The sequence below is a fragment of the Periplaneta americana genome, chromosome 15 (assembly GCF_040183065.1).
Source record: "Periplaneta americana isolate PAMFEO1 chromosome 15, P.americana_PAMFEO1_priV1, whole genome shotgun sequence".
In the NCBI taxonomy this organism is placed as follows: domain Eukaryota; kingdom Metazoa; phylum Arthropoda; class Insecta; order Blattodea; family Blattidae; genus Periplaneta; species Periplaneta americana.
In genome coordinates this window covers 183,746,916-183,761,339 of record NC_091131.1, presented here as the reverse complement: position 1 = coordinate 183,761,339, position 14,424 = coordinate 183,746,916, and the positions used below count along the sequence as shown (strand labels likewise).

General features: G+C 33.8%; 1 long non-coding RNA gene across 8 annotated transcripts in view; it reads left to right on the top strand.

Moving 5' to 3' along the window:
* The window catches only part of LOC138715571 (uncharacterized), a 120,775-nt gene that overhangs the window by 67,312 nt on the left and 39,039 nt on the right, over positions 1–14,424 (top strand). For all 8 annotated transcript variants that reach the window (XR_011336469.1, XR_011336464.1, XR_011336468.1 and 5 more), the window contains 2 exons: positions 1,672–1,830; positions 8,467–8,662. This is a non-coding gene — a long non-coding RNA (uncharacterized lncRNA). The remainder of the gene's footprint in view (positions 1–1,671; positions 1,831–8,466; positions 8,663–14,424) is intronic.

Here is a 14,424-nt window from a genome sequence, read left to right as displayed (position 1 = left end):
AATTTCCTGTCCAGTTTCAACATTATTGTTTCTTCACCTACTCTTTCTAGCACTGCTTCATTTCTTATTTTGTCTGCTGTCTCATACAAAGTCACATTCCACACAAAACTCTTCACTGGTCTCATAGTTCTTCTTCCAGAGTTTCGTAGAAAATGCTCCTTTTTCTATTAGAAACTTCCTTTGTCATTGCTATTCTCCTTTTGACTTCCTGGCAACAGCTCATGTTCCTATACCAAGTATCTAAAGCTGTCTACTTGTTACTGACTCATTTCGAATTCGCACATTTATCACCTTTATTTTTCTACCAGTAACCATGGTCTTCGTTATCTTCATCCCATACTGCTCTCAGCTCTCATTTAGCTCCATTAGCATATTCCTTATTATCATCTTCTTTTTCTACTAACAACGCCATGTCATCAAATCTTATGCACTTTATTCTTCCTCCTACTATCACCCCTTCTGAAAATAATTCTTCTCTAAATCCTCCAAGTAGATGTTAAACAGGAAGGTGATGAAGAGCTTCCTTGTCCTTACTGCACTTCCCTATGACATTTCTTGACCTAGTCTAACTTTGACTTGCTGTTTCATATAAGGATTACTTAATAGCCTCCTCTCTTTCCTAATCACACCAATTTTCTTCACGATTTGCATAAATTTATTCTAGTGCACTTTATTAAAACCTTTTCTACCACCACAGATATTACATACGTCTCTTTACTTTTTTTCCAGATATGTCTTGCTAATTGCAGTCCAGTTACATTTCTCGTACCTTTTCCTTTCCTGAAGCCAAATTTTTCCTCTTTCAACTTTCCTTCCTCTTAGAATATAAACATTGATTCAGTATTCGCAGGAGAATCTTTGCCGAGTGCGATATCAAGTTGATAGTCCTGAACTCATTACATTTTTGAGCATTATTTTTCTTTGATACTGGCAGCATCACTGTCTCCGTGAAATCTTGAGGCCATTTGCCTTTCTCATATATTTCGTTACACAGTGATAGAAATTCTGAAAGTTGTCATCTCTCTTTTTTATGAATGGGGATAATAATATATGATAATTTCCTTTCATAAGTTTTATTGTTTTAAATTTTTAATAGATTTATATCCGTCAAGTCTGGGCCTTCAGTATCTTGGTCGTTGTTTTGTGCTTGATATTTAATAAACTTGTTTGGGGGTGAACAATTTAGCATTTCGCTAAAGTGCTCCCTCCATCTTGAAATTTCATTTATGCAGGTCAGCATATTTCCTTTCTTATCTTCAGTAGTTGGATATTATGGCTAATGATCTTTTTTTCATTTTGATATAATAGTGATAATGGGCTATTTTTGTAATAATCACAGATCGAAGTTTTCTATATATTGGCAGTAATATTTAATGTACATTTTGTTCATTATTTCTTGAATTACTTTGAGTGGTTAAAATCAAATGTAACCATCAAGGTTAGGTTTGAAATATGGAATGGTTGGAAGAGAAAGAAAATTTAAAAAGGGAAGGAAAAAATTGTGTGTAGTTTTTAATGCGACTTCTGTCTCACTATACTGTTATGTTACTGTAAAATCTTATGATTATTTTTCATTGTGTAGTTTTTAATGGAACTTTTTTCACAATATGCTGTTGCATTACTGTATGCTATAAAGTATTGTTTTAATCCTGTATTACATGTGTTCTAAAGAGTAAGGTGTCAGAGTGCCAGCAGAGAGTTCAGATCTTCAGCTGTGTAGTGACGGAATGCAGACTGCTCTTCGAAATGAAGATTATGAGAAAGCAGCAGCCCATGTACATCACTCTCTTTCAATGGATCAACATCTTTTGAAACAGACTGTAGCTGAAGGTATGAATTTTTAACGTCGTAATGAACAGAAATTTAATGTAAAATGAAACAGTTGCTGATTCAAGAGATAGTTATTGTAACTGCTGGTAATCAAAAGTGCCAAAACGTACTGCACATATGAAGATATAACTGGTAGTGTTAGTGTATACAGTGGCTTAGATTTTTTATGTACTCTGTAGTCTATTGTTGCCACTTTATCAGAGAAGCTCTTTATATACTATATGTTGAAAGATTACCTTGATGGTGAAATGATAGCTAAGGATGATGAATAGAAGTGAATTCTAATATAGACGACGACAAGCAACGGGTAAATTTTGCCTGGAGGTCTCTCATTCAGGGACAGGCTTCTTTCACTTGTTAAACTCTGACGTATGACCTGATTTTACTTTTCTTTCAAAGCAAGTTTTGATAAGAGTTTTCATCATTCTTAAAAATACCATTGTGTTCAGATAGGCCCAAAAATAACAGGCCGTCTACTGCTAACAAATGTAACTAAAAATAACTATTTAAGCTATTGGTAACGAAAGTAACGAATTTAAAAGACTTGAATAGTCGTGAATAACGAAATTACGCAGAATTGCTTCACTTATTTAATGTTGTCACAACTGCCTCTGTTACAGTGGTCGATAGTTAGTGATTACATATGTAAGTCTGATATAGTCTAGAAGGCTGGGAGAAAAGTTGGCTGCTCGTCCATTGAATTGAAGATCAGATGACTTGTGGAACAAGTCTGATGTTACCGAACGAGTTGGCTCAGGTAGTAGCATTTGAGACTCGCATTCAGGAGATCCCAGGTTCAAACCCCATGGCCGACCAATCTGACTGGTGTTTTTCATGGTTTCACTTAGTCACAAGGGCTGGATTGAAAATTTGCATACCATGATTCATCACCACCTCAATCACCAATATCATAAACATTAATCGAAAATTTGAGTCGGTTGCCTACACACAAACTATCTACAACACAACAATAGAAACAGGAATAGTAAAAGCGGCTTACTTATATACCCACAGATACTAAAACACGCGAGATGACTGTGAATGTTAAAGCGTGTATAAATAAACTTAACAAAAAAAAAAAAAGTCTGATCACAAATCATTAGTTAAATAAAATGTGTTTAATGTTTTTTCATTGTGCTTATGAATAATTCATAAGTTGTAGTATGCAGTGGCGTAGCCTGCTTTTCAGACTGGGGTATGTAACCCAGTTAATATAGTTTGAAAATGGAATTTCCCATATTTGTATCCAGCATAGCATATATACCGAATACAATTGTTGTTGTAGTTTGTTGTTGTTGTTGTTTTCTAATGCCAGGCGTTTGACAATAAAGTCATTTGACCTCTTGCACTCCAATATTTTTCAAAGATATTATCATGACCAGCCACTGAAGCACAGATTTTGAGGTGTTCCGAATCCATTTCTTGGTTTGAGTTGCACAATGGACAATTAGGGGACTGATATATTCCAATTCTATGCAGGTGTTTGGCCAAACAATCATGGCCTATTGCCAATCTAAATGCAGCTACAGACGATTTTCGTGGTAAATCGGGAATTAACTGTGGATTTTGATGCGGAGAGTTCCATTTTTTCCCTTGAGATTGTGTTATCAAATTTTGTTTGTGAAGTCTAAGTATGTAGATTTAATAAATCTTTTCACAGAGTAATACGTAGATTTAGTAACAGGTTGGTAAGTAGCAGTGCTGCCCTTCTTTGCTAAAGCATCCACATTCTCGTTTCCCAGGATTCCACAATGGGATGGTATCCATTGGAATACAATTCTTTTATTGAGTGATATTAATTGAGAGAGCATTTTAGTTATTTGTGCTGTTTGAGATGAAGGTGAGTGTTTAGAGACTATTGATAGAATACAATTGTATCATGTAGTATAAACATGCATATATCTTCCTTGCTAATACAAATTTACAAGTATATTACGTACCTAGTAAAACATCGACAAATAATAGACACACTGAAAAGTGTTTTAATAAACTTAGTTTAGAACTATGCAGTAAAAATAAAATTAATAAGCTCACGTTTACTATCAGCCTACTTCTTGTAAATCTGCTGGATCTTCCTGTTTTTCTGAGAGAATACGTCAAATACATCATCCTTAAATGAAGGTCGAGAACGTAGCTTCTGCAGAAGTTTGCTCTCAATGTTCGTCAGAGCAAGGGCTGAGAGCCTTTCTTCATTCTGAGTGCTGCGAAGGTAATCTTTTATTTTTCTCAAGCAGGAAAAATCTCTTTCTACCAAAGCACTAGTTGCTGGTATAGTAATAATCAAAGTTGTCAATTTGAAAGTTTCAGGGAACACTGTAGAAAGATCCATTGTCTTCATATACTGGTGTAGCTCAAAAACACTAGTTTTCTTCGTAACAGGATCACCCTAAATCACACACAATTCACTTTTTATTCAAATGAAATAAAAAAGGTCTCATAATTTACTTTCAGACTTGAAAGTGTCTCTTCCGGGAACCATTTTTTGAAGTTAGAGTATTGTGTATTGTCAAGAAGACAGACAAATTGTAGCTTTGAAATTTCACTAAATCTCTGAGATATAGTTTGTCTATGGTATCAATGATTTCGAAAAATAATCGTATATAGTTGGATTTTTCATTGTCGTTGTCGGAGACACTGCCAGTATGAATTCTCTTTCCTTGAGGTTCATAGCCATCCTCATTCATTTCCTTCCAAAGTCCGTCAAATTCGTTCCTATAATTATGCAAATAGGCCTAAAGTTAGAAATTTTCAAACATTCTATTACAGTAAGCAATATCTGAAAGCTTTCTCTGGAGTACTTGGAAGAGGACATCAGAGTACTGAAATATGTTGGAAAAACTGTCAAAAGGAAATTGAAAGTGAATTCTTTTAACTTGGCCAATAAGCCTCCTGCACATGTAACAGTTCCAAAACCTGCCAGAGAAAGAAACAAGATCTTAACTTGTTTGATAAAACTAGTTGACTGCGACAGCACACGATTTAACTGGTGGATGTAGCAGTGAACAAATATGGCTGATTTACAATGTTCTCTGAGCTTCGACTGCAATCCATTATGTTCCCCTGCCATGACAGCTGCCCCATCATGTGTGTGGGAAATTAGCCTATCTGAACAAGAAAAGTCATTAATAATATTGAGAGCATGAATCAGGAAAGAATGTGATTTTCTACCAAAACTTTTATCTGGAAAGCAAATAAATCTCTCTTCAGTATTACCGCCAACAGTTACGTAATGAAAGACTGTAGAGAGTTGTTCTTTATTGCTTACTTCAGGAGTTTTATCTAAAAACAATGAAACAAAAGAGGCTTCTGAAATTTCCTTCTTAATTTCAAGAGTAATAACTGCACTCACACTTGAAATCAAGTCATTCTGAATATCAGGTGAAGTTCTACGAAATACAGTTGACTTTTCTAAACGTTCTTTCAGAGACATGTCATATGTTGAAACTTCATCTATATAGCCAGCTCAAAATAATTTCCTCTGTTTGAAGATGCCGCACTCTCATCGTGACCACGAAATGCAAGCCCTTGTTTTCCTAAAAGGAAACAGCTCATATGAAATATGAAAGTATAGCTCTCTTTTTTTAACTTCATTGTTGTGCTGCTCAAAAGAAAGTCTGTACTGATTATTTAAAGAAAATTCTATCCTTGGAGTTTTTTTTTACTTGGTTATATAACGACGCTGTATCAACTACGAGGTTATTTAGTGTTGATGAAGTTGGTGATAGTGAAATGATATTTGGCGAGATGAGGCCGATGATTCGCCGTATATTACCTGACATTTACCTTACGGTTGGGGAAAACCTCGGAAAAATCCCAACCAGGTAATTAGCGCAAGCAGGAATCGAACCCACGCCCGATTGCAACTCTGGATCAGCAAGCAACCACCTTAGCCAACTGAGTTACGCCGGTGGCTCTCCTTGGAGTTTTCCCGAACATTTTTAGTCGTTTTTTTTTTTTTTTTTCAAATATTATATGGTTACAAAAATAGGTATGTTTCTTGGCTGCCTTATAAATACTTTTTAAATCTTCATAGCCATTGGTATTCCAAACGGACTTTTCATTAGAAAAGAGAAGATAAGCCCAGCAAAACAGTTTGTTTAAAGTCTTACAACCGCACAGCCACAACTCACTTTCATAAATCTTTACATTAAAATGTCTTACACACTTTTTTATATTCGTAGTGATATTCAGTACTGGTTTTGAAGGGCCTGCTTTAATTACATCTTCTTTTTTACAGTACGTTAAAGTCTGAAAACTCCTTACCTTCAATTTTTCGATTATACAACAATTTGTTTCCATATTTGATACATTGCGACAATGAACACGAAACAATTTCCCTTTCCCTTTCACTCACTGCGTGACCTCTTGGATGTATATTGTCAGCGTACATATCTTGAGCCCATAAGCACATAACACAAAGATCTTAACATAAATAATTTATTTCAACACTAAACAATTAAGCTTTCAAAACAGTCTTGAGTGTTCACAAATGAAAAGAGTACCTATTTTGGAACAAATAACTCACTCATCATTCTTTATAAGTCACTGGAAATAATATTATAACACAAGCAAGACTGTACGACAATATGTATTACAACGCTATACATACCCAGGGTCGCGAGCATGCTCACTGCACGAGTTTCCTCGGGCTGATGACAGATGTCGTTGAGATGTTGTGAAGTGTTTTTAAACATCAAGCGGGGCGTGTCCATATAGTTACAATATAATTCTTACTAATGGTCGCACCTTCTGTTCAAGGTGATTAAAACGCGAATTCAAAAACAAACATTCTGGGAAAACTTGATCTATCCGAAAACGATTATATGTTGCAATATTATAATTCATAATTCAGAATCACCTTGAAGGAAATTGCAGGGTATGTAACACATCTCCCACATCCATGGACGTCCCTGGTAGTATGTAACTAAAATGTAACTAATTTTTGTCTCACATCTTTGGTAGACACCTGAATAAGCATGGTAACCAACTATTCGACTATTGAACATGACATTGAAAAAATGTTGCTCTATTTTTGCACATAAATAGACTTTCAGTTATAATAATTAATACATCCAGTTAGTGTGTTATATAGCCCATATACTGTAAATATTGCAAAAGGAAGAATATTTCTCACTTAAGGGTATGTCCTACTGAGTTCTGATGAAATATTTCAATTTTTACCATTTTTCAATTTTCCCACCAAAAACTCATATGCTCTATGATAAATATTTGTACAAAGTTTCGTTTCATTATTCGAATTGTAGGTGACCTAAATATTAATTCTTTTAAAGGGCCGTAAGCTAATTGGGCCATCTAACCTTTAAACGCAGTTTCTGGGATATAATATTTTCTTGCATTTTTCAATCTAGGAATTCATACTTATCAAAAACTAAGTAAGATAATGCAGTGGCATTTTTACTACATGTTTTAAACACTGTATTCTAGGGAATTTTTTTAATTTAATTTTTTATTTTTATGTCGCTTGAAAAATACAGCCAATGTAATTCTTATGCATGACCTTAAGAAAAAATTAAAAAAAAAAATCCAAGATAATTTGTTTATTCGGAACCACAAATAAAAACAAAAATCGAATACACAGTCTCATTACTCTTCAGCTAGATGTCAAGCCATAAAACTAGAAACAAATCTTTATTCTTTCATGCGTAATCTAATTTATTTGTAAGATCTGAATTTGTCTATTTAACTTTTTTATTGACCAAATTTACAAACCAAAAATTCTTAAAATTTCAACATCATCATCTAATCTTAAAGAAAAGAAATTGGTGATTAAAATTTAATTGAAATCATATAAAAATTGTGGAAATTTAAAAAATCATTAGCACATACCTTTAAATAAAGTACAACCCCTATTTAATGAATCATTGGGGACCTTGTTTTCTTTATTTCCTGAAATGGGGCTTCCACTAAATAGAAGAGTTAATCATAAAAGAGGGGTGAGTGAGGAGGGGGAGAGTACTGGGGACACTCTAAATTTTTAAAAATAATTCTAGTTGTGCAGCCTAAAATTCTCTAAGGATTCTTTTGTTAAATGAGGGTATGTTATAGAACCGAGTTAGCTTAAATTGGGTTTTAAACTTATGTGTGTGGTATATTCTCTAGGTTAAAAGAAAACAAGCCATAAAATCCGCGAATTCATTGAATACAGGAACATTAAATCAGGATTATACATACATAGACAGGGTGATGCAATTGCATTATCTCTTTCCATTTGCATGTTAATCATTACATATGCAACATTAATTATTTATAATCAAAGTAAATCATTTAGAACCTACATAAATGTACATTTATATAACTTATCTTATATTTGTGCTGCGACCAGTCTCAGAGTTTCTGGCCACAGTTCATGAGGTTCCAAGTTCGATTCCGGTTAGAGCACAGGAATTTTTCCTTAAAGGGAACTGTTCTTGTGTTCGTCCATGATCTAGGTTAAGTCTAGATTTAAGATCTCTCCTGGCACTATACAATCATACATTATCACTGGGGCAGTGTAACTCTGCCTTCCAGAAGTGGGTTACACATAATCACTGCCAAGAGAAAAAGTCGAAAGACAATGTAGTGGCATTTGAGGGAAATATTTGTGCAGTTGGTAATTGAATTGACTTTCTGTTCTAGATTGCACAAGTATTACGAACTCATTTTCACTACTGCATGAAGCTGCAACCCAGCTTGGGGCTGTAGTTACACAGAAATTTGACAAAGCAGTACGTGCTGAAGATTTGGCATCAGTAGAAAGATTTTTAAAATCTTTCCTCTTCTTGGAATGCAAGATGAAGGTCTGATTAAGTTCTCATTGTACCTATGTTCAAAGGTAATATTACAAAATCATGCAGTTCTTACTTCAATTTTTCTGTCTTTGTTTTCTATTCTAATGTGTTTATCTTCAAAAATAATGTTTTGGTAGGATAATTTTATTTATGCTTTAGTATTTCTGAGCTTTAGCTCGGACATCTCCCACATAAAGAGATCTGGCTAAGTCTTATGAATTTAATTATATTTGAGTCAAATATGAAATTGGGATATACATTTGCAAAGCATCAAAGAAGCTGCAGTTAGAATTATATTGAGATGTTTTATATATTTTGAGAGTATGAGTAAATAAAATTAGATTCAGAATTAAAAAAAAAAAAAAAAATATGCAAGGTGAAGTACAAATACAGTAAAACTTCATTTGTGCATTTCTCACTTATACATTTTCTCACTTATACGTTTTTTCTGAAGTTCCAGCAAAATTTTTATACTTTCCGTGTAAATTTATTTCAGTTTTTCACACTTATACAATCGTATTTTGAGCCCTGAGAGGTACAAAACTTCATTTATACGTTCCAATTCAATTTTGCTCGGAATTAGGTTTGTCATGAAATGTAAGAACGCGAAAATACCATATTTACGCCATCGAATATAATGCGCACACCAATTTTTTATCCTAAAATCCAGAAAAAAAAAAACTGGCGAATATAATACATATCTGTGTTAAAAAGCACTCAAGTTTAAAATTATGTTATCAAGACAGGTTATAAAGGGACTCTTACCTATACATCACATTCATGCTCATTTGCAGTATCAGAACTGGAACACCTGGTGAACAGGTCTGGGTTGGTGTCAGAACATTGATTGACAATGACTAACGTCATGCTACCCAGTGGTGATATTCGGCCGGTTCGCACCAGTTCAGATAAACCGGTTGTTAAATTATTTTTAGGCAATATTTGCAATTACCATGGACATATACCGTATTTTTTTTAGCGTAGGTACACATGAGAGAACTGGTTGTTAAACTTCTTGAATATCACCACTGATGCTACCCTTTCATCAGTAATTATTGGTAAATTTTTTTTGGTTTGATGCGCAGTTGTTGAGAGTTGTGTTTATAAAATCTCATAATATAAGAAAAAATATTATTAAGTCATTTTAGAGTTAGAAATATTACTCCTATTAGTGATTGTTGTCATAAATGGACAATAAATTACAAATGGAAAGTGCGCAATAAGTGTTTTTGTATGTACAGTAAATTTGTTAAAGCTGAATAATTTGGTATGATAACACTGGTCAACAGCCATTTTGCGCCAAACGTAATACTAACAAATTCTTACTAATTTCGACCTCCTGAATTCACAAACAACAATCAAAATGTTCTATCATTTCGGGTTTTCGAGATGCACAATATAATTCATTTTATATGCATTCTATTTTAAAAATCACAGTATTTCGTGTGTAACTACTTTGTTTTACAAATGTGACCATCCATTATGTGAAAACTATTAGTATAAGTAGGTCACCATGTTAGAAGCACTTGTAGAAATGGAAATTATTTTATTGCCCTTTTACGAATCTATTTGGAGGGGGGGAATAGGTTCGCGGTATGAATTTGCTTGTGTTTACCTGATTTTACTTGAGATGTGCATTTCTTTCACTGTGAGCTGTAATGACATTACTGTAGTTTATATTTTGCAATAGACCATCTTGTTAAAACGACTTCTAGAAGCAGAAATTGTTTTATTGCCCTTTTCGGTTCCATTTGGAGGGGGAGAAACAGATTCGCTATATGAAATCACTTCAGTTTACCAGGAGATTTCCATGGTGTTAGTATTCTGTGTAAGGTGTGTATTTCTTTAAAGTGTGCTTTAATGATAATATTCAAATTACGAATGGTTTATATGTGCGGATTTGAAGTTTGTAGCATTGTTTCTTGGAATGGAATTAGGCTACACAAAATTTTGCTGCTTTTTGTGCGAATGGGGTAGTTCCGCTAGAGATAAACATTATAAAATAAAACAACAATCACTAGAGCCAGGGAAGAAAAATATTATACATCAACCCCTTGTACCTCAAAGTAAAATAATTTTACCCCCTTCACACATTAAGTTAGGGTTAATAAAGAATGTTGTTAAAGGGATGAATCATAAAATTAAGCATTTAAACATATCCAAGAAAAATTTCCTGTTATTAGTGACTTGGAAATAATGAAAATAATGAACCACAAATTAGAGAAATAATGAAGGACAATCACTTCGAAACTTTGTTGAAAGAAAAAGAGAAAACCACTTGGATTGCATTCAAGGAGGTTGTATTAAATTCTCTGAGTAACTGTAGAAGTGAGAACTATGAAGAACTATTGGGTCTGTCCACGAGAAAGTGTCCTGTTTTTGTGAAAAATAAAAGTATGAATGTTGGATCTTACTTCAATTAAAATTGAAGTCAAGGCATTGAAGTTAATATTCTTGGCACTAAAAGTGATTATATTATCTTATTTATATAGGTTTTCATGCATATATGCCAAGATGAAATAGTATCGAAAAAATCCTTAAATAAGGTATATATTTGCAAGATTATTGAACATAAAGGTTTTGTAGTATTGAATAATTTTTTCACATTAATCAGTTCTTGACATCTATAACCATGGTTTATCAGACAGGATTTCTTATTTCGTCACCAATTATTAAGAAAAATTGTATCCTTAATTGAGATCATCTTCTTTGTCCGGATACTAACGAAATTTTAGAAAAGTTACAATAAAATCCTGTAGACTGCAGCCATCTCCAGGACACGCCTAAATCTGCTAGTGTTACTGTTGCTCAAGAGGTGGGAATAGCTGTCAAGGTTTTAATATCCCTCAGTGCATCACAAAATAGTGCTCTATTGTGTCCAGATACTAACACAACAACTGATCCTTGAAACCATTTTGTTGCCTGCAGTGCAAGTTTCTGTTTATGTGGTGGCCTATGCATTGGTCATAGTAAATTCGCAGAATTACGTCCCTCACAAGTAAATACATAGCGTGACATTCCTCACAATGTGTGTGTTTGCTGGTACCACGAGAACTTCGAAAATCTACAAGTTTTGGTTTCACAATATCTTTCTAGTTTGTCCACTCCATTGTTTGTGACCCAAGTGATAAGAATTGTATGAATTACAATCAAAGTTTATCACTCTGAAGATTTCCTGAATGACGAAAAATGTAGCCTTCAATTGCAGTATTGCCAGTGGAGAATGGTTGACAAGCAGTATGAAGACATTTCATTGGAGGAAGGATTAAATGATGCCATTGATGAATTGAAAGAGCAGTTACCATTCTTCATGACTCACATTTTTAATCAAGAGCAATCACAATACACGCATCAGGAATATGTCTTAAGTGAAAATATTGCGATGCAAATGGATTTCGCAGAGAACTATTCTTGCAACTATCAAGACGAGAATACAATCTGCACATTGGCCGAATCCCCAAATAGCGCTGTTTACTGCTATGGTATGGTATGGAAAAGATACATGGAACAGTTATGTAGTAGTTTCTGACAACATATCACATGATAGATATTGTGTTGACACGTTTCTGCGAGCTATACTGAGCAACCATGGCGAAAAGAATCTTCTGTTCAAATATCTGCGTGTATTATCAGATGGAGCTGCATCGCAGTTCAAACATAAATACAATTTTGCCAATATTACTCCTTTGAAAGATGATTTCAATCTGAAAAGTCTCAAACGGACATTTTTTTTTGCATCATCTCACGGGAAAGGTGCTGTAGATGATATTGGAGCAGTGGCAAAGCTCCATGTTTGGAACAAAGTACGCTCGCAGAAAACATTGCTTCGTAATGCTACTTCCATGAATTCTGCAAAAATCTCACTATTTCTACTATTTCTGTGCCATTAACTAAAACTGAATCTTGTAAGACGAACCTTGATCAAAAGTAGGAAACCATAATTACAGTTAAAGGTACACAAAAAATTTACCAGGTGACTGCTCTTTCCCCTTATGTTATTGGCTTTAAATATCATTCAATGGACTCAGAAACTAATCTGAAGGTTGTAAATATGATAATCTAAAATATTGAAAGGAATAAGGGAAGAACAGAATGTATCATTTCAAGTTTGGTCACATTCATATAAATTCAAAATTGTTTATAACTATTTTGGTTAATTATTGTCTTTCTTGCGCATAATAAATTTTCTGTAATTCCAAAGGCTGATTTAAAGATTTACTAAAGTTTAATGTCAACACGAACATAATTTACTGCATTTGTTTTCGGGTATTAATATTTGTCCTGATACTAACGTCCAGATACTAACAAGCGGAACTTTGTAGCTATTAATATTTTACAATAATGCAGTTATTGGAAGATAAAATAAATATGCTTAACTATAAAACAGATATTGTATAAGTGTTCTCTGATAATGAAAACATTAATAAATCATTACAATGAGGAGAGATTTCACCGTAATTTATGTACCACTTTATCTTACCAAGTTCCTTGTCCAGATACTAACGGAAGATACATGTGTGTTTTATTCAATATACAAGTGGGAAAATGTTAATGAAAGAACTAAAAATACAAGATGGATAAATAGTTAACAGATTCATACCAGAAACTTTGTTGTTTAATTTATATACTGTATGTGATATCTAGTTTTGTAATTGAAATATCTGAAAAATGTCCGGATACTAACGCTGGACAACCCTATTGCAAAATTTACTGTTGGTGTATGAAACTATGGGTTGTAACATATGCCTAAAAATTCACTTTCTTTACTTTCATCTTGACTTTTCCCCCGAGAATTGTGAGGACTTCAGTGATTAGCATAGTAAGCACTTTCATCAAGAAATTTCAGCTGTGGAGAAAAAGATACCAAGGACAGTAGAGTACCAATATGCTAGCAGACTATTGTTGCAGAAAAAGAAAGCTGTAATCTTCTGAACAGTGAATATTTAACCTTATTGTCATTATATAAAGCAGTATTTTGAATAGATATAAATTCGAAAATTTCTCAAAAACCTTAACCAACAACTGTTTTTTATTGTCATATTCGTATTCAGGAGGCTCAAATTATATAGAAAACATGTATCATATGCCCAGCGCAAAAAAAAAAAAAGTTCAAATTTGTTATGCAGTGTAATAAGACTGTTTTGAGGTGAATTTTTTGACACTAGAACTAATGTTCAGTTCAGTTTTGACTCCTTTAAAAGAGGTTATTAATGAATAGGAAGAGGAAGTGTTTTCTTTTGTAAAAGGGAGTAGAGTGATGAGCAAAGGGTAAGTACAAGAAGGATTACAGCTGTTGTCAACTCTTCCTCCCGTATCTTTGTAAAAATGAACTCAAGGAAATACCAAGGCCGAGTACACAGTAAAGTTACCTTCCTAATTAATGGAAGGGGGTGCGAAGTCGGTCAGTACCTACTGGCTCAATGGCTATAAAAAGTGAACATTATTACTTACATTCAACGTAATCTATCCTGTGTGTATAGCAATGTCTGTAGTATAAAAACAAGACTCTTCGGTTTTAGTGAACCTCGGATATAGTGAACGAAATATGCTGGTCCACAGAGGTTCACTATAACCGGAGTTGACTGTATATAAACTTCAACCAAAAAATGCCGTGTTGAGAGATACGATATTTTGTTATATTTGTATATTAAAAAGTGTTCTATTGAGAAAACATTAACTGAGCGCAATTCTGCAAGATGCTACTATATTTTGATTCTGCACATTGAGAACATTTACTAGCTCACACTTATCGACATAAACATAGAAGGTTTGGGCTGTTCTTAGGGTGTATATACTGTATATTAAA